Source organism: Macrobrachium nipponense, chromosome 38 (assembly GCF_015104395.2).
Source record: "Macrobrachium nipponense isolate FS-2020 chromosome 38, ASM1510439v2, whole genome shotgun sequence".
NCBI lineage: Eukaryota > Metazoa > Arthropoda > Malacostraca > Decapoda > Palaemonidae > Macrobrachium > Macrobrachium nipponense.
In genome coordinates this window covers 38,880,508-38,907,267 of record NC_061098.1, presented here as the reverse complement: position 1 = coordinate 38,907,267, position 26,760 = coordinate 38,880,508, and the positions used below count along the sequence as shown (strand labels likewise).

At 36.6% G+C, this 26,760-nt stretch overlaps 1 long non-coding RNA gene across 2 annotated transcripts in view; it reads left to right on the top strand.

The window, feature by feature from the left end:
- Positions 1–4,465: 4,465 nt before the first annotated feature.
- The window catches only part of LOC135209715 (uncharacterized), a 41,061-nt gene continuing 18,766 nt past the window's right edge, over positions 4,466–26,760 (top strand). The window contains exons 1-3 of one of the 2 annotated variants that reach the window (XR_010313410.1): positions 4,466–4,606; positions 16,969–17,128; positions 20,012–20,073. This is a non-coding gene — a long non-coding RNA (uncharacterized LOC135209715). Of the gene's footprint in view, positions 5,025–16,968; positions 17,129–20,011; positions 20,074–26,760 lie in introns of both variants that reach the window. The other variant, XR_010313409.1, reaches the window with a different exon arrangement.

Below are 26,760 nucleotides of genomic sequence, written 5' to 3'. Positions count from 1 at the left end.
CACAGGGGCGGAGAAAGACATGAGGTGTGTATCCGTATGTCTGTTGGTCAGCATACATACGTACGTTTGTAAGACGAAATAGATAGAATAAAAAAACCCTAGTGAGGCGATTAAGGGGACATTATCCGATATTCACTAAGTGTGGAAACTCGCCATAGAGGAAGGCGCTTGGAGATCTGTCATAAGATAGATTCGAAGTCACCATTTGAAAAGGACTCTCTAGACTTGTGTTGACAGTTATTGATAAGGACTAATGAATAGTCAGACAGAAGTAGATAAGGGGGGTACTTATCGAGTACAATTTCGTGGAAGAGTAATGGTAGTTTAATAATTTTTGGGATATTCTTTAACTCATTTTATTCCATTTTCATGTTAGCTATTTTGGGAAATAAAGATTATATTTTTGTAATAGTGGGAGTTTGAATTATTTGCCTTGAAATTTAATAATTGATTATCAGCTAGCTACAGAGATGACACTCAAAGGGACCATCGAAGGTAGGTTACGTTTTCTAGTTAGGAATTGTCTCCTATTACTTAGACGGGGGTCATTTTGACCCTCGTAAGATATATATATATATATATATATATATATATATATATATATATATATATAAAACGTGATGCTATGTATAAATAAAGGTTTTTTGCCACGAAGGAAAAAATGAAAAAGCGAGAGTACTTGGCTATCTCGCTTTTTCATTTTTTCCTTCGTGGCAAAAAACCTTTATTTATATATATATATCAAATATGAAAGGTCCTTTAAGACAATCTGGTTTAAACTAAGGACTATAATTCGGTGGACTAACTTCCACCCTTATCAAGTAGTCCTTAGCATTTTATACTTGAGACGTATCGTGTTTTAATAGAAGATTTCTATATATAATACCATATATATATATATATATATATATATATTATATATATATATATATATATATATATATATATATATATATATATATATATAGATATATATATAATATATATATATCATATATATATATATATCTATATATATATATATATATATATATATATATATATATATAAGTCATATCACATTTCCGTGATTCATATACATATATCGAGCTACAATGTCCTTTAATATCTTGCGGTGGTGTAGTAGGTAAAAGCTTCACTGACGTTCCTGGATTTGAAAGGCTCCGTGGGTTCGCGCCCTGGTCCAGGCAAGTCTATTATCGAGAAAAAATTCCCCTTCGGTTAAGCATATATGAAAATATATTAATATTCCGAGGTAGAGCGAATCAGATATTAAAGGACATTGTAGCTCGATATATATATATATATATATATATATATATATATATATATATATATATATATATATATATATATATTCTCAATTGATGGTACCTGGTTATTGAAATTAGAGAGTAAATAATTTACATCAAGACCATCAGGCAAACAGCTAAAATGTTATCAACATATCTACACCACTTTAAAGGAATATATAAGTGATAGAAGGTAAATATCGTTTTTCAGAGAATTCCATATACAAGTTTGAGACGAGTGGCGATAGATATGTCCATTGCCATACCAATATTTGTTGGTAGAATTCACCATTGAATATAAACTTACAATCACAAATGCACAACCTTGTGAGTGAAAAAATATGATTTACAGGTAGAGATAATTCATGATGTATTAGTTTCTTACTAAGATACTCTAAAAAAGTCTAGAGAATTTTAATGTGAGACTCGGAGATATTTCCAAGTAAAGGGGAAAAGAGCTTGATAATATATTTCGAAATTTTATATGATATTGAGCCAACAGTGTTGATAATTAATTGGCCGCATAGGATTATTCCCTTTGTCCGTTTTTATCAAAGATACTTTAGTTTTTACTAATCCGCCCAAGAGAGGTAACGAGGGACATTTTACTAACAATTGACTTATTAATTTTTTTTTGTAAGTCATATTATCATCCAATTGGACTTGCATACGTGATATTATGTAGTCACCTTTATCTAAAATTACAGTACCATTCGACTTATCAGGTCTTGTGATATGGATTGTATTGTCCAAAAACAATACCTTTAATCATGTCAACATGATTTTGAAGAATATCAAATATTTTTCGAATTTACACAGGGACGACACAATCGTTAGAGCAGAGGCTCTATTCCATATTAAGAAAAATAAACCACATCCAAGTGCACTCAGAGTATTTCCACTTATTTGTTTACTTGATAAGTTTACTACACAATCATGACTAGCGCTTTGAGTCCTGTCACTGCAATCAGTAAGATTTGTTTGGTGTTCTTTCCAGTTTCCTTGTTAGGGCATCTGTAGTCCTACGAAGTTTTCCATATATTCTTATTCGTGGTGAGTCCTTCTATATATATATATATATATATATATATATATATATATATATATATATATATATATATATATATATATACACATCATGAAGGAAGTACTAGGGAAAGGCATCCTCATACCTTTAACAGTTTATTTCAATACCGATGTTTCACTACGAATTCCAATAATAGCGAAGGTTTATATTTCACATTTGCAGAAATCAATTAAATAGAAGCAGTTATCTTTCCACAGATTTCATCTGTATTATATATATATATATATATATATATATATATATATATATATATATATATATATATATATGCTATATTTGCGGATGTGATGAGTATGACATTCTTTGAAACGTAGATGTCATCATTTTGACTCTCTGTGGAAACAAAGGAGATCTTATAAGGACAGACTCAGCGTTAGCTCCGAAAATGTTGACGCAATCACTGGGATGGCGCCAGGTGGAAGTCACTGCCTAAGCAGAACAGACCAGGTCCTATGCCCGTGTAAAGGTGGAAGCAAGAATCCGGTTTTTAGTAGATTTCATGGGCGTGATGATGAGCTGTTATGACGTAACGTTCTATTCCAGTGTAATGAACTTGTGATGAATCACTGTCGTCATATATTTGGGAGTGTCTTGTGAGAAAGTTTGTACATAAATTCGTGAGGGCTGTTCCCCTACATAACGGGAGAGTAAGATAACTAAGATGGAGAAGTATACGAAGTCGGTGAAGCGCCGAGATGGCCATTTTTAAGTTGAATTTTAATTTAGTGCGTATGCTCTAAATTGAATGGGTAAGTGTACTACTTTTAAACCCAAGTGTGGCTTGTCTTTTTTTATTTTAAACCTTTATTTCATATTGTCCTTTTCCATATAACCTTTGATTTTTATCGTTTTGATTATTTGCAAATTGATTTATGTGGGATTTCTTTTTTCTTTGTCTCTCCCCAGATAGATCTGGCGGAGGGGACTTATCTGGAAATGGGAACTTAACTGATAGGTCCATGGTTATGGTGTGAGGAGACTATGACTTTCTAATTACCCTTTTTATGACTCAACTAATGTTAGTTATTGTAGAGAAAGGGATGGAAAAGTTTAGTTTGATCCCCAGGGTTATTTGAATAATCTGGATTTTGAATTTTTGCTTATTCAGTTAAACATTTGTTAAGAGCCTGATTTATTTAGTTCATCCTTTTGATCTTAAATAAATGTATTTTTGTAGTTCACGAGTCTGATTTAGTCACCTTAATTGTGTGTGCGTGTGTGTGTGTGTGTGTGTGAGAGAGAGAGAGAGAGAGAGAGAGAGTAGAAAGTCACCTTAGTGCCTTGCTGTTATAAGGTCATTGCTACCAACATATACTTTTTTATTTTTCTTTTGAGACTGTACCGAGGACTGTACCGAGGTTAGAACCTCGGTCACCTATATATATATATATATATATATATAGTATATATATATATATATATATATATATATTACACAAGATATTATTGCTCTACTCTTCTCTATAGAAATTGTGGTAGATAACTTGTTACCAAAGACACAAGGTGAACGAGATGGGATGGGTAAAAAGCCTTCCTTTGTAAACGCTAATCGCCTTCCCTCCCTTCCCCCGCGCCAGACACACAAGCACAATAACCTCACAACCTCAAATTTCCCCAAGGACATAACCCCAACGGAGAGAGAGAGAGAGAGAGAGAGAAAGAGAGAGAGAGAGCATACATTTAAGGGCACACCGCTCCCAAAGTCAGTGAAACCCGAGTATGCACGAATGCTGTGACGATGTATTTAAACAGAATACAGATAGATTAAACTCTTTCTCTCTCTCTCCCTTTCTCTCTCTCTCTCTCTACAGGAAAATTCTTCCGTTCGCAACAAAACACAAACTCGCAAGTCCAGTCAACGCTGCCATATTATGATGGCTTTTCTTTGTTTTTGTTTACGTTCTTGCAGGGATGTTGTTGCACAAACGTCGTACAAAACAACATCAAGAATGAGCATATGGAAGAAGCTGGTAAGTCCATGACGCATGAGACATCGCTGAATTATAAGACAAAATTACAAATTGAGTTATAGTTTCTGGCAACCGCCCCAGTTGGTGTTCGAGCCACAATGAACAGCGTCGCCAGACGTAAGATGTTATGGCACACAGCAATATTCCATGCTAAGCTTGTGACTTCATGATGCCCGTGCCAGTACAACGCCGACTTAATCTAACGACTTCATGATGCGTCAATATAGCAGCTTCAGGCCTAGTTCGTGACCTGCGGAGTACGTATTCTATAAGCGTTGGTTTACCTCCAGTCACCTCGTCTCGTATATACTGCTACCTGCCATTTGGAATTCTTGTCCTCTCCTGCTTATGGTCATATAGGGTTTAGTCGGCTTTGGTTACCGAGTGCTTGCGGGAGAAGAATTAACCTGTCGTCTTAAGAATTGTTTATTATTGAACCTTACTTTGAAGCCTGTTAAGTGCGAGATACGCTGCTGTAGTGAGAAGCGATCGTTATACATTGCACAAATCAGTCTGTGGTTTTTGACACAGGCTCTGCTTAACGGAGTGAAGGAAAAAAAAACCAAACAAACGAGAGAGAGAGAGAGAGAGAGAGAGAGAGAGAGAGAGAGAGAGAGAGAGAGAGAGAGAGAGAGAGAGAAAGCTCTCTACTACCCCAAAGTAAACAGGAAACAGGTACGTTCTTTCTTTTTGCTTTTGTTATTGTTAAATACATGTACGTAATCTACAGTTTGTGAGAGTTCTAGTAAATTTCACAGGACATAAAAACTTAAGGATCATTTTAATTAAAAAACTATTATTTACAAGACTATTTACTCGTGCTTTTTTTTTTCAAGTTAACTGTAAAAAGTTTACAGGACATGAAAAGTGGTACATCAGTTAGAAACTGTTCTTGACAAGGCGATTTCCTTCATTTGTTTACAAAACTGTTTACATCACTGAAAAATATAACATTTCTCTACAAGACCATTCCGTGTTTTTTTCTATATAAAAGGATTTCTTGAATTCGATCCAACAGATTCATTTTTATTATTTAGAACTTCCTTTCTGAAAAGCATACGGCATCGCACGAAGCATGTGATGACACTATACTTTCCTTCCTGGTTTTAAACTGTCTTCATGGGAAGATATCGAACGATGTTTCCGTTGAGTGAAAAATTCAGTGCTTGTTATTTTTGGTTTATCTTTCTACAACATAGAACCAAGTGCCACTCACATTTGTCAGCTACACCCCAAAAACTGGTATCGTGGGAATTTGAATGTCATAGAACCGACAATATAACGAAGGCCTTCTTTATCAGCAACAATTTTCAATGCTTCCGTCTCTTCCTCAAAATCCATAGCAGTTGCAGTTTCTTCTCCATTCATTTCTTCATCTGCATCCATACAGGTACACATCGTGGCAGACAGAGTCCATTTACCAACGGATTCCCTGATATGTCTTCACTTCAGACTTTTTTTTTTATTTTTTTTATGGTTAGTGAACACCCCTTCAGACATACTGCATTGCAGTTATTTTCCTAGATAGCTAGTACCTCTTTCCCAAGAAGATACGATTTTACTCGATGTTTAATTGCATGTGCAGATGGATGGTCGTAGCAAATGTCTATTTGTCTAGAGGAGCCAAACACATGTTCCAGTCCACCTTCGTTAAGCCTATAACTTGATAAGTATGCGGCATTATATATATATATATTATATATGATAATATATATATATATATATCTATATATATATATAGATATATATATAATATTAATTATATATTAATTATATATATATATAACCTTAGAACCTTGAACAAAAACTGACATTATATATATATATATATATATATATATATATATATATATATATATATATATATATATAAAGGTCGCTTCTCTTGCCTTTGATTTTGTCTTTTGTCAGCTCCTTTAGTTCCTTTGCTAATTCTTCTATTTCCGTCCTCAGTTTAGCTATCTCCTGTTCTTGTTGACAGGAGAAACAGACACTGGACTATCGAGACTATCTAGCTTTGATGCGCATGCCTCCTTGTATTCTACGCACCACCTGTTTACATTGCATTCCGCACGTGTACTTTAATTTTAACTTTTCTTGGGTCATCTCTGTGTTTTGGTTTCAATATTCTTATCTGAGCTTTCATTCTAATGTGACCAGTTGAAAAGGAAAAAAGGGGTTTGTGGTCGAGAACTCCCTCTGTCGCTGCATCCACTTATCCATGAACAGTTTTCCACAGTTCGTCGCCAGGATACCTTTTATCACTTCCACATTAACATACAGTCTTCCTGTTGTTAGACAATCCCAAATGTGTCGCAGCTCCCAACTGAACAAAATAGTTTACCTAAGCCAGGAGTGAACAGTAACATCCCTTGAATTACTAAACATCAAACAGCCATGAACAACCAGAATCCTATTACCTGAATGTATCTCTTCCAACCATGAAAATACCCTAGGAATGGCCACAATGGCCATACCAGCAGACCCCACGGGTAGGAAGTTCCACAATCAATGGCACAGAACCGCGTCTGGGGTATTGAGTTGGCTAGGACTCCAACAAGGCACCAAAGCTCCGCAACTCAAAGCAGTTTAGCCTTCACTCACAGGGTAGTGGTTGCAGGGGTGGTTATTCATTACATGAAGAAGTGGGCTTAATGGGGCACAATAGCAACACTCCATTTCTGTATCCCCAGTTGCCCCTGGATACCTACAATCGTAGTCTTTGGAAACCTGCAAGCATCTGCCCTGCATTATGTAGAGAGGTTCCAAAGCCTCTGTTCTGATGCATGAGGTACCCGTCAGTACCTTAATGCACTAATCTTGTCTGTGATGTATAGTATATACACACATTTTATATATATATATATATATATATATATATATATATATATATATATATATATATATTCAACAGGCGGAGATTTCTCTAAAACCCAACTTTACAATGAAGGCAGGGGAAGCACACCAACAGGTCAAGGAACTCATATTTATTAAGTTGCAACGTTTCGAAGCCAACCAGCAGGCCTCATTTTCAAGCTAAAAAGTAACAATATCTAATTAGTGCAATGAAATTAAGGTACAATATTAAAATACACAATGTAAGGTACAATGAAACAATCGTGTTAAAAATACAAATAAGGACCAGCCGTTGTGTGTGAAGACAAAGGAAGGACTAACAAAAAACGTAAACAGTTCACGACAGGTAAAGAGGTGTAGACGTGGCATGGGTGTTCAGTGAGGGACCAGATTTTAATAAGCATTGAATCATTGTTTATTAAAAAACTGGTCCCTCCCTGAACACCCATGCCACGTCTACACCTCTTTACCTGTCGTGAACTGTTTACGTTTTTTGTTATTCCTCCTGTCTTCACACTCAACGGTTGCTCCTTATTTGTATTTTTTAACTGTGATTGTTTCATTGTACCTTACATTGTGTATTTTATATTGTAGCCTAATTTTATTGTACTAATTAGATATTGTTACTTTTTAGCTTGAAATGAGGCCTGCTGGTTGGCTTCGAAACGTTGCAACTTAATAAATATGAGTTCCTTGACCTAATGGTGTGCTTCCCCTGCCTTCATTGTATATATAATATATATATATATATATATATATATATATATATATATATATAGATATATATATATATATATATATATATATATATATATATTTATATATGATATATATATATATATATGTATATAGTATATATATATATATATGTATGTATGTATGTATGTTACCAACAGAGGAGGCACTAATTCTGAACATGGTAGCGTGACACACATGAAATCTCTAATCAACACATAAGACATTTACAAAATTTCACCTAAGCATTGAATTAAACTCTGAATTACAAAAGTATGCTTTATTTCTCAAAAAGAAAAAAACAAGATTCTAACTATCCAAAACAGCTGGGTTTAAGAAGTCAAATGAGAAAGTAAAAAAACTTGTTCTTCAGTACTCGAACATAGAAAACGGACTGTTTAAACAGTATCCGGGTAATGAACAATTCCCACAAATGAACAGCAAAATGAGACACCTTTTCTCCAAAACTCTGACATATTTGTTCCACAATCTAACTAGTCACATAGCAAAAGTATCGTCTCTCCATTTTGTCAAATATACCATTAGGACATATCAAAACTGATAATAGCTCGGCTCAGAGGCCACAGAGCGACAAATCAACAGAGTTCTTCTCTTATGTCCACATTCAAAATTTCTTATGGTTTTCACGCACCCTTCATCTTCTCGCAAAAGTTGGGTAGATAGTGCCTCCCAAATTATATAAAAAGGTTCACAGAGGGGGTAAAACATGATGCACGAATGAACAAGCATTGTTGTAGGACCACTCCATTTATAGATGGTGTCACGGTCATGTAACGAATTCGTTCTGCAAAGCAAATTGTGTCATAACACATCATCTATTTCATAATTCCTGATCTACACATAATAGAGTTTCTACATTCGATTATTTCCCCTTGATCCAAGAAGTAATAATCTCGAAGGATAGGAACTATTCCTCACTGGCTCTGCCCACAGAAACATACGCAACAAATCACAATGTTCTATCGGAATATTCCACAGCAAACTCAGCACATTTGAAGGTGACTTAGAGCCAGAAGATTTTCCTTAACAAAGAACACTCCCTTCTGTCTCCGTGAGAGCCAACGCTGATATCTATCATTTCAAAGAATGTAGTTGTCAACAGATCCAATGCTCACCACATCCATCTTCTAATAATTTTCCATAGGTCAGCAAGAAATACAGTTTAAATATATAACATATATATTTATTATTTTATTTTTTTGTAGATGTAACAGGAGGAAATCCTCACAGTTACAAGACAAAATAAATCAGTGAGAGAGTGGGATGGCAAGGTGGTAGAAAGGCGGTTAGAACGGAAGTAAAGTAGGTTTAAAAGAGGTCGCAGCTCTGGACTGAAGGGACGCTGCAAAAACCATTAAGTACTGCCTATTGTGCATGCAGAAGGTACACTGCAGTCATTACTCCCCCCACAGAGAGAGGGGGAAGTGGGAGACAAAGGGGGAAGGGAGAATAGAGAAAAAGAGAATGGGGACAAGAGAGAGAGATAGAGAGAGGGGAGTTACAAGGAGTTACAAGGATTAGGATATCTCCATCCAAGGAGACATTGTGTGCTCACTTATCTCTAGAAGCAGGTTTTAGTGTTCATTCACAGTGTCCTAATGATTTTGTTTGACCCTCTTTTAAACTCTTCCACATTGTTGCTGTTTACAACTTCTGGTGGCAGTTTATTCCATGTGTCACATACCTTGTATGGAAAGAAGTTCCCACAGTTGGATGTGTTGTTTCTCCAGTTCTAGTTTCCATCCATTATTTCTTGTCTGGTTTTAGTTTAACGTAAATAGGTTACTGTACTTATCTTATACCTTTCAGTATTTTAAATGTTTCTATTAGTTGTCGTCGCAATCGTCATGTTTTTAAGCCATACATGTTCAGGCTCTCTAGTTGTCTATTTGCCTGATGAATGGAATTAACTTTGTGGCTCTTGCTAGTACCCCTTCTAATCATTTACATCTTTTCTTAGTGTTGGTGACCAAAACTGTACTGCATATTCAGATGAGGTCTAACCATTGATGTGTAGAGCTGCAGTGCTGTTTTCTTGTTTCTAGTTTTTGTACCTTCTTTTCAGCTTTTATGCACTGTTTTGTGGATTTTAAGTCCTTGGTATTAATGACTCCAAGGTCCTCCTCTTGATCTACACTATTTATGTCATTCCCAAGCAGCATGTACCTGGCATGAAGGTTGTTTGTTCCTATTTGTAACACTTTGCACTTATCCACGTTAGAAGGCATTTGTCATATTTTTTACCACTCTCCTATTTTTATTAGATAATTTCTTAAACTTTCCATTGTATCTGGGTCTGCAGCATTTACACCTAGTTAGGTGTCATCTGCAAATTTGGCTATCTTGCTAGTTAAGCCTACATCAATGTCATTAATGTAAATAAAAAAAACAAGAGAGGGCCAAGGACAGAACCCTGAGGAACTCCGCTTGTTACATCTTCCCATTCTGATTTTTTGCCATTTATTATGACTATCTGTTTTCTATAAGTTAGCCAGTCTTCGATCCAGTTTGCTATTTCTTCTACAATTCCTAAAGCTCTAACTTTTGTCATTAGTTTCTGGTATGGAACTTTGTCAAAGGCCTTTTGGAAATCTAAGTAGAGTATATCTATTGTTCTACTACCGTCGTAAATACCAAGCATGTTATGATAAAACTCCAAGAGGTTTGAGAAGCAGGATCTGTTTTGTCTGAAACTGTGTTGGCTGTTTAACAATAAGTTGTTTCTTTCAATGTGATCCACAATTTGGTCTGCAATTATGGACTCAAAAATCTTGGAAACGACCGATATTAGACAGATTGGTCTACAATTTCCCGGTTCTTCCCTTGGACCATTTTTGTAAACTGGGGCCACATTACCAGGTTTCCATCCTTTTGGCGCCTTTCTTGTTCAGCACTTTTTCTTTAATTTCTCTTGGATGAATCCCATCTGGGCCAGGAGATTTGAACTTGTTTAGTTTGTCTATTTATTTTGTTTTAATGTCCTCTTCTGTAAATATTATTTTAACCAACGGTTCTGTCCCTTCATATTTAATAGCAGGTTCAGGTATTGAGGTGTTTTCAATTTTGAAAATACTAGTAAAAACATTATTCAATAACACTGCTTTTTGCAAGTCTGAGTTCACCAGGTTACCTCTATTGTCCCTTAGGGGACCTATGCTATTTTTTATTGGTTTCCTACTATTAACACGCACAAAGAATTCTTTTGGGTTTTCTTTACAATTCTTTTAGGTTTTCTTTACAAACTGATGCAACTCTCTTATTCTCACTTATCTTTGAATTTCTTACTAATTTGTCTACCATTCTACATAGTTCTTTATGCCTGCTTGCTTCTACTGGTGTTGGTTGTGGGTTCATTGATTTGTGCAATCTGTCTCTTTCTCTTATCATATTTTTGATTTCTCTGTTGAACCACATAGGCTGAGGGTTGCCATTTGTTAGTATTTGCCTTAATGGTGGACATCTAGAGCATTTTTCTAAGTATTCCTCATGAAAGGCATCCCAGTGCTTATCTATGCCTGTGTTCTCGTTGTACTCTAGATTTTTAACATACTCCTTTAGCTTTTTTTGGTCTTGTCTAATCTCATTAATATCTTCTCTTTTTTTATGTTGCATATTAATTTGAACTGAGATAATTTTATGGTCACTTTTGCCTAGATTTGCACCTACTGAAAGGTCAGCCACTAGATTGTCTTCTGTTGATAATACGATGTCTAGTATGTTATTTCCTCTAGTGGGTTTGTCAACCCATTGGTGGAGGAATTCATTTTTTACAAAATCTAAAACCCCTTTTCCTTCTACATTTGATGCAGAGGTCATCGTGTCCCAATGTACTGCTGCATTGAAATCTCCCATTATTATGCAGAGTTTGTTGTTTATCTCTTGTCCTAGTAGTGCATACAGCTCCTCATCGGACATTTATGATTGGTGGGGAGGTCCTTACACTAGTATTTGAGTTATCTTCTTTCCTAGACTGTTTATATTGATGTCAGTCACTTCTTGCATGGTTGTAATTTTACACCCTATTGGACTGAGGTGGTCCCTAACATATACCATAACGCCTCCACCTTTTTTATTGTCTATCTTTTTTAAATAATTTATATCCAGCTATCTGGTACTCTCCTATGAAGTCTCTTGTTGCCTCTTGTATCCATGTTTCTGTGATACCTATTATGTCTAATTCCTCACTTGCTACCAATGCTTTGAAGAGATTTACTTTGTTCCGAATAGATTGTGCATTAAACTGCACCACTGTGATGGCCTTTTCTATCTTCTCTTTTGTCCTCGGTGGCTTTATTAGTTTCACTTACTGTCACTGTTGCCTGCAGTGCTATTACTAACCAGATTCTGGTGGCTTTCCGACTTCTTCCCTTGAAAGTTCAGTTCACTGAGGTGTTTCAAGCGGTTTTCATTGAGAAGGTTTCCTATTAGTTTTGCTCCTTCCAAATTCAAGTGAGATCCATCTCTTTTATGCAGTTTTTTATTCCCTATAAATCTGTCCCAAAAGTTTACAAACCTAACACCTTTTTCTTGGCATATTAGTTCCAGTCTCTCATTGGTTCCAATTGCCTTGCTAAGGGATTAGTGGCTTACATTGGTTCTGGGCAAAAGTCCTTTAAGAATGCCATTATCAGCTTTGTCACGGACGTTCTCTACAACATTATTCAGGTTGGCTACAAGACCTGTCTGGCCAGTTAATCTGTCTTTTAGAAACAAGTCATTTCATCCTCCCTGCACGATAATTGCACTTTTTGTATTATTTACCTTGATGTTTTTCACTGCCTCGGCTGTCTTCTTTGCTCCTGCACCTAGGTTAGAGTTAAAATTTCTTTTACTTATTTTTGGCCACAAAATTAAAGCCTTGAGAGAGAAAGGAATGGGGGGAAGTGAGAGAGAGAGAGAGAGAGAGAGAGAGAGAGAGAGAGAGAGAGAAAGGGGACAAGAGAAAGAAAAGCGGGGAAGACAGAAAGAGCGAAGAGAGAGAGAGAGAGAGCGGAGAGGTGGGGTATTGGAAAGAGAGAGAGAGAGAGAGAGAGAGAGAGAGGAGGAGAGAGAGAGAGAGTGTTATTTTGACCCGTATAACAAAAGAACATAAGACCTAGATTCCCTCACCGTCAGTCATTAAGAGAAGCTTCCGGTCGCAGTGAAACACAACGTTTCCGAAACCTTTGACAAACCAACATAACAATGATTTCATATGTATATATAACCAGGTTATACGATGTCCCAATTTGTTTTAAATTAAATGAAATTTAAATCTTTATCATAAATCGTGAAGAAAATTAAGTAAAATCTATTGCCACTTTTTCATAATTCTTTTAATCTTGTGCAAGAAATCGAACGCAAATGATAGCCGAGTTTACATGTGCTCTGTTTTAGCCGTCAGTTTCTATTACGATTCAATGATAGTATTATTATTATTATTATTATTATTAGAGAGAGAGAGAGAGACAGACAGACAGACAGACTGACAGAGAGAGAGAGAGTTACAAGGATCAGGATGTCTCAAAGACTTTTTAGTTCATCCGAGGAGACATCATGGGCTCACTTATCTTTAGGAGACGTTTTACTATTCATTCACAGTGTCCTAATGATTTCGTCTAATTTTCTTTTAAACTCTTCCACAATATTGCTGTTTACAACTTCTGGTGGCAGTTTATACCATGTGTCACATCTTGTATATGAAGAAGTTCCCACAATGCGATGTGTTGTATCTCTTCAGTTCCATTATTCTTGTATGATTTTCGTTTAATGTGAAGAGGTTACTCTCTACTTTTGTTATGCCTTTCAGTATTTTGAATGTTTCTATTTACTGTCCTCGTAATCGTCGCGTTTCTAAGCTATTCATGTTCAGGCTCTCTAGTTATGTTCGGTAACCTATTAGCCTGATGTATAGAATTAACTTTGTGGTCTTGCTTGTACCCCTTCTAATCTATTTATGTCCTTTCTTCGTGTTGATGAAGAAAACTTGACTGCATATTCAAGATGAGGTCTAACTATTGATGCGTTGAGTTGCTGCACCTTTTCCTCGTTTTTGTCTTGTAGGATGTTGGCGATGAAATTCTCGCCAGGGGAATGGCCTCGGCGAGGTAATCCTTATCTTGTAGTGTGTCAATGAGGAAATTCTCGCCCGGGAGGCCTCGACGTGGTAATCCTTGTCTTGCATGTCGTCGACGAGGAAATTCTCGCTAGGAGGAGGGCCTCGATGAGGTAAGCCTTGTCTTTAGGGCGTCGACGAGGAAATTCTCGCCAGGGGGATGGCCTCAGCGAGGTAATCCTCGACTGGGAGATGAATTCTCGTTAGATGTTGGACGATCGCTTGCTATTTTATATTTACGTCGAAATTTCAATTCCAATACAGTTCTTCAAATTAAAACATATTTGAATAAAAAACATAGAATTTGAATTAGAACATGACATTTTAATTAAAATACAGTATTTTAATTAGTATATAATATTTTCGTTACGTATGTCTTCTAAACTTATGCAGAAAACAAATTAATTCCCAAAAAAGCACTTGTCAAAAATCTGTGTTAAAATTTCTAATTGCTGTAGAATTTTGACTATTTTTTCAAACATTCAGGTACTATATAACTAGTTATGCTTTACCTTCAATAAAAACTTTGAAATAATAATACAAAATTTTATAGCATGCGTGGTGTGGGTATGAATTTTGAAAAAAAGTACAAATTTTGACTTTGTAAATGTTTAGTAGAATAGAAAAAAACTTTTTTTTCGAGATATAAAATAATTCAAAGTTGTTGAAAAATTACTATCATTATTTTTTGGGGGTGGGGGAGCTGAGGTGGGGAGTATTTTTGGGGTATAAAAAAATTGCTGTGTAAACTTTTTTCAAATTGGACAACTAGTTTAGGATTAACTTTTACAAAAAAATATAGGTAGAGAAAAACATGCAAACTAAATTTGTGTGTGTTTTAAGAATACACAAAATTAACTACTGTTTACAAAAAGAATATACAATTTTTCGAAATAGTTGAAAAATTTTTCATTCAAAATTCTTTTCTATTGGAAGGCTATTTTCTTTACAGACATACGTTCCAAAATTTATTTTTCTTACATACTAGGAATTCTGAATAATGTCATGTATTTTAATTATGACTCGGTCAGGGCAAAATATTGCGGGGAAAATAATCATAGAATGGACTGGGATGAAATGAATTTCGTATTTCGTAGTACCGACAAAACCACACGCCTTTATTATTATTATTATTATTATTATTATTAATTATTATTATTATTATTATTATATTATTATTATTATTATTATTATTCGAACTGAACCTATTCATGTGGAACATTATTATTATTATTATTATTATTATTATTATTATTATTATTATTATTATTATTATTATTATTATTCAGAATATAACCCTTTTCATATGGAGCATTATTATTATTGTATAATAAAAATCTACAATTATGTAGTAAACTATATTACTATTGACTATTTTCAATATCGTCTTGAGAGAGAGAGAGAGAGAGAGAGAGAGAGAGAGAGAGAGAGAGAGAGAGAGAGAGAGCCAAAGTTAAAATACTTTATCCCATTAAAATTAGTTGTAACTTCTATTTCACTATGGAATTTGAAACTTTACTTTGCGTTTTAGGAAAATCTGAGACCATTAATTTTGTTGAAGAAGGTATCTATAAAGAACAGTGAAATTGGTGACATTCAGTTTGAAGTTCATATATGTAATGTATACTGTACAGGGAGGTCATATAAGAGGCAGTCTCTGAAAACAGTGGAGGTGGGTTTATGGTTTTTCCTTCAAATCAGAAAAGGAATTCGTCTGGGATGTATAAATTGACGACGTAAAATTTCCAATTTAAAAAAGAAGAAAAAAAGAAAGGATATTATTTTCTAAAAGCCTCTGAAACCGGTTCAGGGAGGTTTGTGGTGGAGAGAGGGAGAGTCTCAAGGCTCATGTCCAGAGAATGGGAGTCATGACTCACGAGAACAAGATGTTCCAGGCTTCCAGCGTCAGACAGTGTATAGCTACGATTGTGGGAGTGGGTGCGCGCCCGTTCGTAGACAGTTGACGTTATTTCTAAGGCCGTTGGGGAAACGTGAGTATGCCGTGACGTATTATTTTGCTGAATCTTGGGAGCTTTCCTAGATAGTGACCTCCGAGGGTTTAACCCAGTGTGTATCCAACTCTGCGGCGGACCGTTGAAAACATAAACAAACGACAGTAACTATCATAATGATTCCCCCAAAATATAAATCCTAGATAAAGACCCACGAAAACCCTTGGGGTCACTATCTAGGAGATGTCCTTGCCGGGAATGAAATCCTTGCTATCTAACTAATTCTGTCGATGACCTGGTATTTACTAATCGTGCCTGAAGTAAGGTGAAATTTTATGTTAATTTTGCCGCGCCGTTCCGATCGGCGTGACTGAGGATCTGTTCGGATTTATGCCTCAGCACTGGCTATACCTAACCACAGAAACCAAAATATCACCTAACCTAGAATTTTGCATCTTGACCCAACCTAACCTAACATATTGCCTGTGCTTAGTGGGTATGAGTCATGGAGCGTACTGCCTGTGTACCCTGGGGGCCAAGTGTACTTTGTAATGGGTCACAAGATGTGTGTGTGTGCTGGGCACCTCATTACATGTAATACACAGCACAATTTCCCAGAAAGACTAGTGGTTACAGTAACTGTTCCGTCGGTCGCTGAAGCTGTAAAAGACCCATATCTCGTAGAGCAATAAGCTGTTTCCAATTTTCTTTGACCTCAATATACATCATGATGAATTAGGAAAAGTCAAACGGAATTATTTTTGTATGAGAAAGATCTCGTAGATATCTGGAAATGAAACTGATAATTCAGTAGTTCTGGTGTTAATGCCATATTATCCAGGGAGAATCTGATGAAAAGATTTTAATGACTATTTTATGCAATAAAGGTTGTATAATTTTCTTTCATATTTGTTATATATTTCTGTAGAAATGATTAATCATTTTTTTACACATACCTCAGGGAGGAAGAAACCCAGCCCACAAGACAAGGTGAAAAGGACAGAAGCGCTTGAGAAAGAGATCAACTCCATAGGATGTAGAACAGCAGTGATCACTGAGGATCAACACAAGAAGACTCTTTCGTAGTCAAACTAATGGCCAAGTTTTTTAATGGCATATAGGTTTGATATGAGCTTTTGTTTATTGTATATTCTTTTTATAGAATGATTTTTACAACCCTAGTTCATTACGAAGATAACAAATTTAAAAGAGCTGAATAACCCTGATAGGTTCCAGTGTTACTCACCTTGATGTGAGGAGGTTATTCTTCTGAGCCCATTCAATCATATAGTCATTTTATCTTTCGGTATGTGGTTTTCTATTCCTTGTGAGTACGCCATTGGTTCACACTCAAATAATGTCTGATTTTCATTGATTTTGAAGGTCTTGGATTTGGTCGGGAGGGTATGTGGTGTCTGGATTTAGTTTCCGTCCTTGACAGTCCTCTTGTTCCTCTTAATCTAAGTTCTGTTCAGAGCCTTATTTGTTTGTTTACTGTCGGGCATTTTTCTTTATTTGTTATGGGCTACGTTTGCCATGGTTTCTGCATCTGCATATGTGTATATCTGGACTCGCTTGCTGTTCAGGGATGACCTAATTATCTATAAGGACATTGAAATCGGGTGAGAATGAAGCTTTCCTGGATAGTTGCAACCCATGGTGGATAGGATTTGAAATATATCCTTGAAACACAACTCTGGTGTCTGTTTGATGTTAAATGCATGTCCTTGTTAGATGGTCACTCTTATTCCTTTTGGACGAGGGAGAAAGGATTGTTGTATACGCTTCTTTTATTACTGTTTTTCTGGGCCAGGTGAAACTATTACTAGGCTGGTCCTGATCAACTGAACTGGAGGTATGCATATGGATATGTGTATCTTCAAGAGCCTGAGATGCAGGTCCCCAGTGGAGAAACAATTTTGTCTTCTCAACAGAAGCAGATGACACATCTGGGCATTTAGTAGACCTGATGGGATGCAGAAGCTTTTAAAGAAACTTTCAGTGATATTGTTTGTTTATACCTGCTGTTGTTTATTTTGAATTGCGTGCTTGTTTAGAGGAAGAGAGAAAGAGAGAGTTGTTGATCATGCATGCGCATAGGTAGTGTATTCATTGTAGGAGAATTTTGTTTTTTCACATTTTAAAATGCCTCTTGGTTTATGCCTATAGTTTTGGCCGCGAGGCTTCCTTTTGAAAGGCCTACTTAGAATTTGCATTTATGTCAATTTCCATTATCATATTTCACTGCACTGTCAGTTACTTGCATCACTTTTACCATTATTTCTTTGTTACTTCATGAGAAAAACTTTTCCTCGTAGTATGTCCACATTCTGTCTAAAATGCAGGAAAATTTTGTAAATGATAGTAGTTTATTCAAAACGTGTGCAGATGCTTAAGTATATTGGGTCCCTGCTCATGTCATTATTTAAATGGTGAAGATGGAAAGAAGACAGGCAAAGCTGCATCTACTATGACCTTGATCACTTTCAGCTGAGCCTGTAAGTGACAGTGTGGGATCACAAACTTTCAGGAAAAGGGTTCTGCCCCAGGCCTCCAGTGATGCACCTTTCTGAATTTTAGGCTCAGTGATTAGCATACAAGCTGTTTGTCTTAACTCTCATATAAGTGTTTTTTTTGGTATTATGATTTGAATTGTGTGTGTGCGTGCGTGTGTGTGTGTTAGATTGTTTGACCTGATTTTATAATGCTAACATACATTTTCGATGTATGACATCTGCTTAATTGTGATCCATGGAATACGTACCCTTATTTAGTCTTAGAGCTATCATTCAACTCTAATTCTCATTAATGACAGTTTTTAATGAATGCACATGATTGGTTATTATAATATATCCTTTCCTGACTTTTAATTGAGACTAATTTCTATATCCACACTGCCTTGTAGAGTGGTCGACTCTCCACTAGCTGCTTTAACACAACTACAACTCTTCCGCGTGGGGTAGTGTAGGTCTGAAAATAATTGACTTTGGTGGTTGGTATACATTTCTCCCCTTCTGTTTGTGAAAGTCAAGTTCCCACATCCCCGGTGAATACTGAAGCCTTTTTGTGCAAATTCACACAGCTCCTTATCTAACTTAATGGTAGGTACTATTAGCTACACTGTAAGACCAATCATTACCTCTGCATGAATGCTAACAATGCTCATGAAGGACCAGAGGGTGTTTGGTATTATGAAACTATTTTCCAAAGGAACACCAACACAAGCAATAATTTGCCTAGTGCAGTTTTGGAAGCTTCTGAACTCCAAGCGTTTAAGCGAGGAGCCAATTCATCCTGCTTTCTGCAGATGTCTCCTGAATGCAGGTGTATCGGTTTTATTTCCAATTCCCTCAAACATAATTATTTATCCCCTTTTTCTATAACTTTCTCTCTCTCTCTCTCTCTCTCTCTCTCTCTCTCTCTCTCTCTCTCTCTCTCTCTCTCTCTCTCTCTCTCTCTCTCTTTCTGCAGGCCGACTTCCCGTTGGAGCCTTATTGGGTCTACTATAGCCTTTTGGCTTTGTCCATAGAGTTTTTCAGCTGAAGATTTAAAGGAAAAAAAGTACACTACTGGGGGGTGACTTTCTCCCAAAGACCGTGCATATCCTGCTCATCAGTCGGGTATTTTTGAAACATGCAGTTGTGTAGTCCACTAACATTACTAAATTATGTAAAGCAGGAATATTTCTTAACCAGAATTATGCTCGGATATCAGATTCACTTACAAACTCTGCTGTGCCGAATAATACGTTTGTTGCTGTGAAATACTCAGATTTTTGCATATAAAACATTCCTATATGAAAGACTCAAGCTCATACTTGTAGAAATCTGCAGTTAACATGTGTAGCTATGAAACATTGACCTTATAATTGCGATTTTGTAGCAAACATCCATCCTGGTGTTGATTCATACACAAAAGCTATCCTTTATAATGAAATACTCCGTGTATATGAAATAAAAATGACTGGCTTCTGGTGTTTATTAATGACTGACTTCCTTTTACAGGTTGTTTTCGATTTCTTCTGTGACCCAACCCAACGCAGCAACTTCTTCTATCAGAAAATATCGTTAGTTAAATTTTGTATTAGTGCATGATGCCAGTTAACTTGAATTACATTGTAATGTTACATCTGCACTTTTCCAAGACTTTCACTCAATTCCATAACCTGATCAGGCATGAGACATCCACCCACTGACTAAGCACTGGCTTTCGTTCCATTTGAAGTCTAATCGTACCACTGCAACGTCCTTAATCATCAGTTCTCTGAATTCCTCAAATGCATTCTCTACTCCTCGATCCCAGCTCTAAACTGTGTTTTACGAGCAGTTAATAGCTTAACTGTTCATAAACTTGCTACTTAAAGCAGTCATTCATGAACTTGCTTCCCAATTCCATCAGGTTCTTGGCTTTGGAAACACCCACAACATTGCAAGCTTTTCAACCTTTCTCTTTCCAGACTTAATCACCTTATTCCATGAATATTAGACGTCTTCTGCATACCACTTTAGTTTAGATAACACTTTCGCTCCTAATTTGCCCAACTTCCTTAACACTAGAGTCCCCACCTGCACAAGCTCTTCAGACAATTCCTTTATTATCAAAATATCTCTGTGATGCCCTCCTTACGTGGAGCACATGTTGGTGGACTGTTTGTTGAAGTGAGAGGGAGACACCATACTTCAGGTGCCTTGGAAGAAGTTTTAAATGACAATGTTGATGTCAGTGGTGCCATGGAATACACTAAAGATATGACCTCCTCACACTCACGACAATACTAACATTATCCCTGTGAAATTTCACATCTATAGCATATGCTTGCTTTATTCCTAACATACAACAGGCCTCTAGTATGCTCACCCAGTGTCACTTGTATCTTTTCTTGTATCGGCTGCACTGTCCTATCCTTATTCTTCTTCTTCTTCTTCTTCAGAGAGCTATACCATACTCTAATAACATGTGGTACCTGTCATTCACCCCATCTGCATTAATCATCCCTTTCCATTCTTATTCCAGCATTCACTACTGACTCTTCAAAGTTTCCAGCAACAGGCACAGACAACAATTTTCCAACCCATCTCACAAATCCATGACATGCATTCTGTCCATTCATGTCATGTTAACCTTTCAAATGCATTCCTGTACATGACATTCACAATACACCCAATGTCAATCAAAGAATGTATTTCAACCAATCTCAACTCTTTTTTTAATGCTCACAAGACACTCGGCTAAATTTCTACCCCAACACACATAATTGAATGTAATTCCTTCTCTTACATTCAAAATATGTGTTCCTTCCAGACCATAGATATCATCACTTTGCACTCTCTTCATGCTCTGTTTCTGTAAACTACATTATCATTCATTCCTGTAGTTATTCCTTGTCCTATCTGCCCAGTTCTTCCAGCTGTTGCCTTTGCCTTTGCCTACCACAAGCAGTACACTGGCTTCTACAGACTTGCACATTCTTGAAAACTAACTCAGCTAGCCACAATTACCACACACTCACACACACACACACACACACACACATACCGTTCTCTGCTCTCCAAATACCTTTTCTATTTGCCCTAGTCCACAGTATCACCTTAAACATTTCCGAACAATCTTTCATACTACAATGCCCTACCTCACCATAGCCAAAGCAAGAACCGAACAACCTTCTACACTTTTCATTCTTTTGATGTCCTATTGAATTTAACCTGCCACCCTGGCTGGCATTCCCTCTTATATCCTTCCTGAGACTTGCACTATGATCTTCCTTCATTTGAACATTCTTGGCATATATTCTTTTGTCTCACTATTACTTTGTGACTACCCTAATTTACATCCAAAAACTTAGCCATAACATTTTCCAGGGTACTTGTTAGGGCACCCCCGTATGACTTGTATTTAAGGATACTTCATTCATGTGTTCGTGCTTGTGCAAAATTCATTCTTCCTCATTTCACATGTTTTTGGCCTGATTCCTATCCCAGTATTTCACTACTACTTTCATTACATTAACGTTATTCATCAATCTTTCTTTGGCAGCTTTGTATTTCATATCATCTCCACTCATTACTGTGTCTTGAAATTCGACCATGTTCTTTCCAAAAACATTTGCACCCAGAATCTTGTATTTTTTATAAAGTTCTCCATACAGATAATTATGTTCATAGTACCTGGAAAGTCTGCTATGTTCCTTACTCCAGTTACACTAAACTGCAATCTGCGGCTCTCCATGAAATATTTTGCTCTTATGTACTTTTTCACTCTCCACCTCTTGCTGCTTGTCACTCCTGTTATTCTCTGTATCACTCATGCCCTCACTCTCGTTCAACAATGAATACAGTGAATCTTTACTTACAGTCTGCAATTGTCCTGCTTTTTTGTTTTCCTTTCTTCCCCCAGACTCTTACTCGGCATTACATTACGCCCCTTACTCTTCTGGGAGGTGTCAACAGAGCAGACGTCTCCATCTCCTTTCCTCCTCCTGCACTTTGCATCCCAGATCTCCTGATAAAGTCGACATCTCCATTCATTACTGTATTGAAATTCGACCATGTTCTTTCCAAAAACATTTGCACCCAGAATCTTGTATTTTCTATAAAGTTCTCCATACAGATAATTATGTTCATAGTACCTGGAAAGTCTGCTATGTTCCTTACTCCAGTTACACTAAACTCTGCAATCTGCGGCTCTCCATGAAATATTTTGCTCTTATGTACTTTTTCACTCTCCACCTCTTGCTGCTTGTCACTCTTGTCATTCCCTCCATCACTCATGCCCTCACTCTCGTTCAACAATGAATACAGTGAATCTTTACTCACAGTCTGCAATTGTCCTGCTTTTTTGTTTTCCTTTCTTCCCTCAGACTCTTACTCGGCATTACATTACGCCCCTTACTTACTCTTCTGGGAGGTGTCAACAGAGCAGACGTCTCCATCTCCTTTCCTCCTCCTGCACTTTGCATCCCAGATCTCCTGATAAAGTCGACAATTTCTTCATTCATTCTCTCTTCAGCTTTCTTCAAATGATACTTAATTATGGTCTCTTTCATTCCTTTCATTAGCACCTTGAATTCTTCATTCTCCTTTCATAACATTTCATTCTCACTCTCTTTCTTCTCCAAATCCTCTCTCAACATGCAAACCACTTGCATTTAGATACCATCACTTTCACTCCAACTTCTTTTAACACTACACTCACTAACTGCGTACCCTATTCAATCAACTGATTCATCATCAGAATATTATTCAGAAACTAAAACATTCTTAGGAAATTCATTCAGCGTAACATTCATAGCCCATGGCAGGAAGGTGAGTCACATTTGCTAATCCAAACATAAATTTTTAAACTCCCACAAATGGGTTTCACATATCCTAGATGTTCCTAGGTCTCAGACTCCAAATGACATAATACATGTGCATTAATTTATAATACAGAAGGAATGTAGTCAATCTCTTGCCTCTGTCAACTGCTTCAATCCCTTCCTTCACACCTCCTACACGAGTTGCTTTTTGACAGTCGAAATCATTTCCTTTTTCTTAAAATTCACGGTGAAATTCATTGCATTTACAAATCACACTCCTCCTACAAGCTAAATTGTATCTCATTTGAGGACCCTCCCTTCATTATACATGAAAGGAGCAAGGTTCCATAAATAAATAAGTGAAGAGTGGACATAAGAAAAAGAAACTTTACTATCAAAGTAAAAATATTAATACAATAGAATCAAACTAAAATATGAAATTAAGTGTTGTCCTCATTAAAATGTGGCCAATATAAAACCATTACAGCTGGTGTGATCTTTTTCTCACCATAAAGATTTACATGGAATTTTTTTCCTTTCCTTCGTACTCCTTTTCAATTTGCGAGTCATTCTTCTCTGCCTTGTTTAACGCTCAGGAGGCAAATGCAGTAGGTTTCTCCCTGTAGCAGCATTGGTCATTACACGTGGTAGCACTGTTGCCAAACCTGTGTTTGAAGTACCACTGCAAACCCATTTGATAATGCACTAGGAATGTGGGTGAGGTTACTTCTGCTCTGATTCCTCCTAAGGATTTTTCAGATTCTTTTGTCCAGTTCCATTAACTAACCTTGTTCGTAAATTATACAACAGGTTGGCAATTGTTTCCCAAATTCTGAATGAAACTTCCATGAAATGATAGGAAACTTAAAAGTTATTGTAATTCTTTGGCATGTTCTGATACCTCACTGACTGCCCTCCCCTCACTTTATCCTTTGTCATGTGAATGCCTTCACCATTGACAATAAACCCTAAATATTCTGCTGAATCTATTTCTAAAATACATCTGCTCATCACCCTTAATGTCTATATGTTCTGCAAGTTTCTTCCGAACGGCACTTAATATTTCCTTATGCTCTTTCTTATTTTTACTCGCGTACAATGCCATCAGTGAAAATCAGTACTCTGGGCATACCTGCAAACATTTTGTCCACTGCCACTGTTTGCTGTCATATTGCTGGATTGTTTGTTGTCTGGATGAAATAGCGCTAAGTGTGTGTGTTTGTGTGTGTGTGTGTGTGTGTGTTGACTGTGCAAACACATTGCGAATTTAAATCCATGTAGAACTGTTGAAATGCCTGTCTGAGAGCCACCTCTGAAAATACAGCACATCCTGGCAAAGTTGCAGACATTTCTTTGGGATTGAGCAGTGGATGTTAAGGTGCCTGTTGTTGGGGATGTAGTGTTACCTTGTAATCTCCACTTATTCTAGTCTGGTCGTTTTCCTTTATGATCAGATCTAATGGTGTAGTCAAACCCTGATTTAGCTGGTTTCTCCCATGATCCTTTATTTTCTAACCTTCTAACTTAGTTTCCACTGCTGTTTTCAGTTCATAAGGAGCTGAAGTAGGGTTTTCATAGTAGCAGTTAGAAATTCCACCAAGGCGTCCTTACCTAATGACTGTATTTCTAGATGCTGAAACTGTCTTTCAGGGAGCTTCTTTACTATTTTGGTACAGTTTTATAGCTGGATTGTTGTTGGTATAGACCAAACAAATCACCAGAAGCCAAGAGGCATCTCAAAACACAGTTTAAAATTAAGATTTTATCTATAACTGTTTAATATATATAGTGGTAGAAGAAAGAATGATGAATTGTTTGGCAAACAGTAACAAATACAAGATGAATAGTTTGAAAAGTAGATGGTTAATGTATTTGGTAAGATACTGATATGTACTACAGTTCAGTTACTCTGCTGGCTACTGCATTCGAATTGCAGACAAAATTAAATTAGCTTAACTAGGTTATAATATTGATGTCAAAATGCAGAAAACACAAGATAAACCAGTAATGAAAATTTATGGTTCATTAGTTTGGTGTGGAATAATATAACAGAATTATTGCAGGTTCTAGGTTAGGCTAACCTAGGCTGTTATAGAGGTTATTGTCTCAGGTAAATTCAGACACTAACAGGGTTATCCAGGAGTGGCAGACTACCTGGTATAAATTGGTTGTCCAATGTGCTTCGTTTGTTTCCTTGTGCCTTGGTACAAAAAATGTTTCTCAGACTTGTTTTAGTTCAAAACAGTTAGTACAAAGCAGTGTAATTAAGACTTGATCATTTGATACACTATACTTATACCTTTAGTTCTTTTCCAATAACTTCAAGTTTTGTATATCTTACACTGACTTTCAGTCATCTTATTTGCATTCGTCGGCTGACACCTTGAAAACTTTCGTACAAGTTCACCCTCAGATTTTCCTAATAGGACTGTCATCTGCATATGGCAGCAGTTCCCAGGAGCATTCTTTTTAGCCATTACTCTGATAAACACTCACGGTTAATCCACCATCATCACCCTAGGCTTGATGGTAGGTATAGTATTGCTAGTTCAAAGGGTCTCTCTGGCAACTTTTGCTTTTGTATTGCACGCTGAATTCCTGGTCAAGGTGCTCTACTGTTTAATGCCTTCTCAGAATCCAGAAATGTGTGATATGTTACGCTCTTCCTCTAAGGGCACATTTTAGACTGCTTGTTCTTCATAGTATCTCATGGCAAACCAACAATTGCAGTATCAGTGTTAACATTTCTTACTCTTTATTCCGGCACTTTTGTGGCAGCCAACCTATTGTGATATTCTTATAAAGAGTACGCACATATTGTAGAGTATCAGTTTCCTTTCTACTTTGTACTATGCTCTTTTCCCTTCCTTTCCTTTTTTTCATGGTTTCTTATATTCTGACCAGTTCATCAATGACTTCTCAAAAGCTTTTAGCAAATTTCTCGCACATGTATTAATAACATTCCAAAAATGACTTTGAGCAAAGCTTTGGGAATGGTAATAGCAGAGACAGAGGCCTGTAGAATAGTATAAAAATCCTCAAAAAAGGGCCATGAGTGAAGATAGATCTGTTAGGAATTCACAGGACAAAGAGAATGGAGAGGAATTTGAAGTAAAGGCTGCAATGAGGGTGTCATTATTCTTTTATATAACTGCTCTATTTCTATCTTAACCCAGACATTTAATTTTTTACCTGGATGCTACTGATTCTAAATCTCTGTGCCACTATCAACTGCTCTTGTACCTCCATATTTCAAATACCCATATCTCTTCTGGCCAGGATCTCCTACACGTCCTACAAGTATCAAACAGTATGACTAACTTCACATATAACGTCAGTAAGGAGATGCATGAATATTGCATGGCTAATCACTACTCAAAAACCACATCAAATATTGCATACATTTCCTAACTGCAGCAAATAAGCCCTAACATAATTCAACAAAAGGGGTGTTGTGAG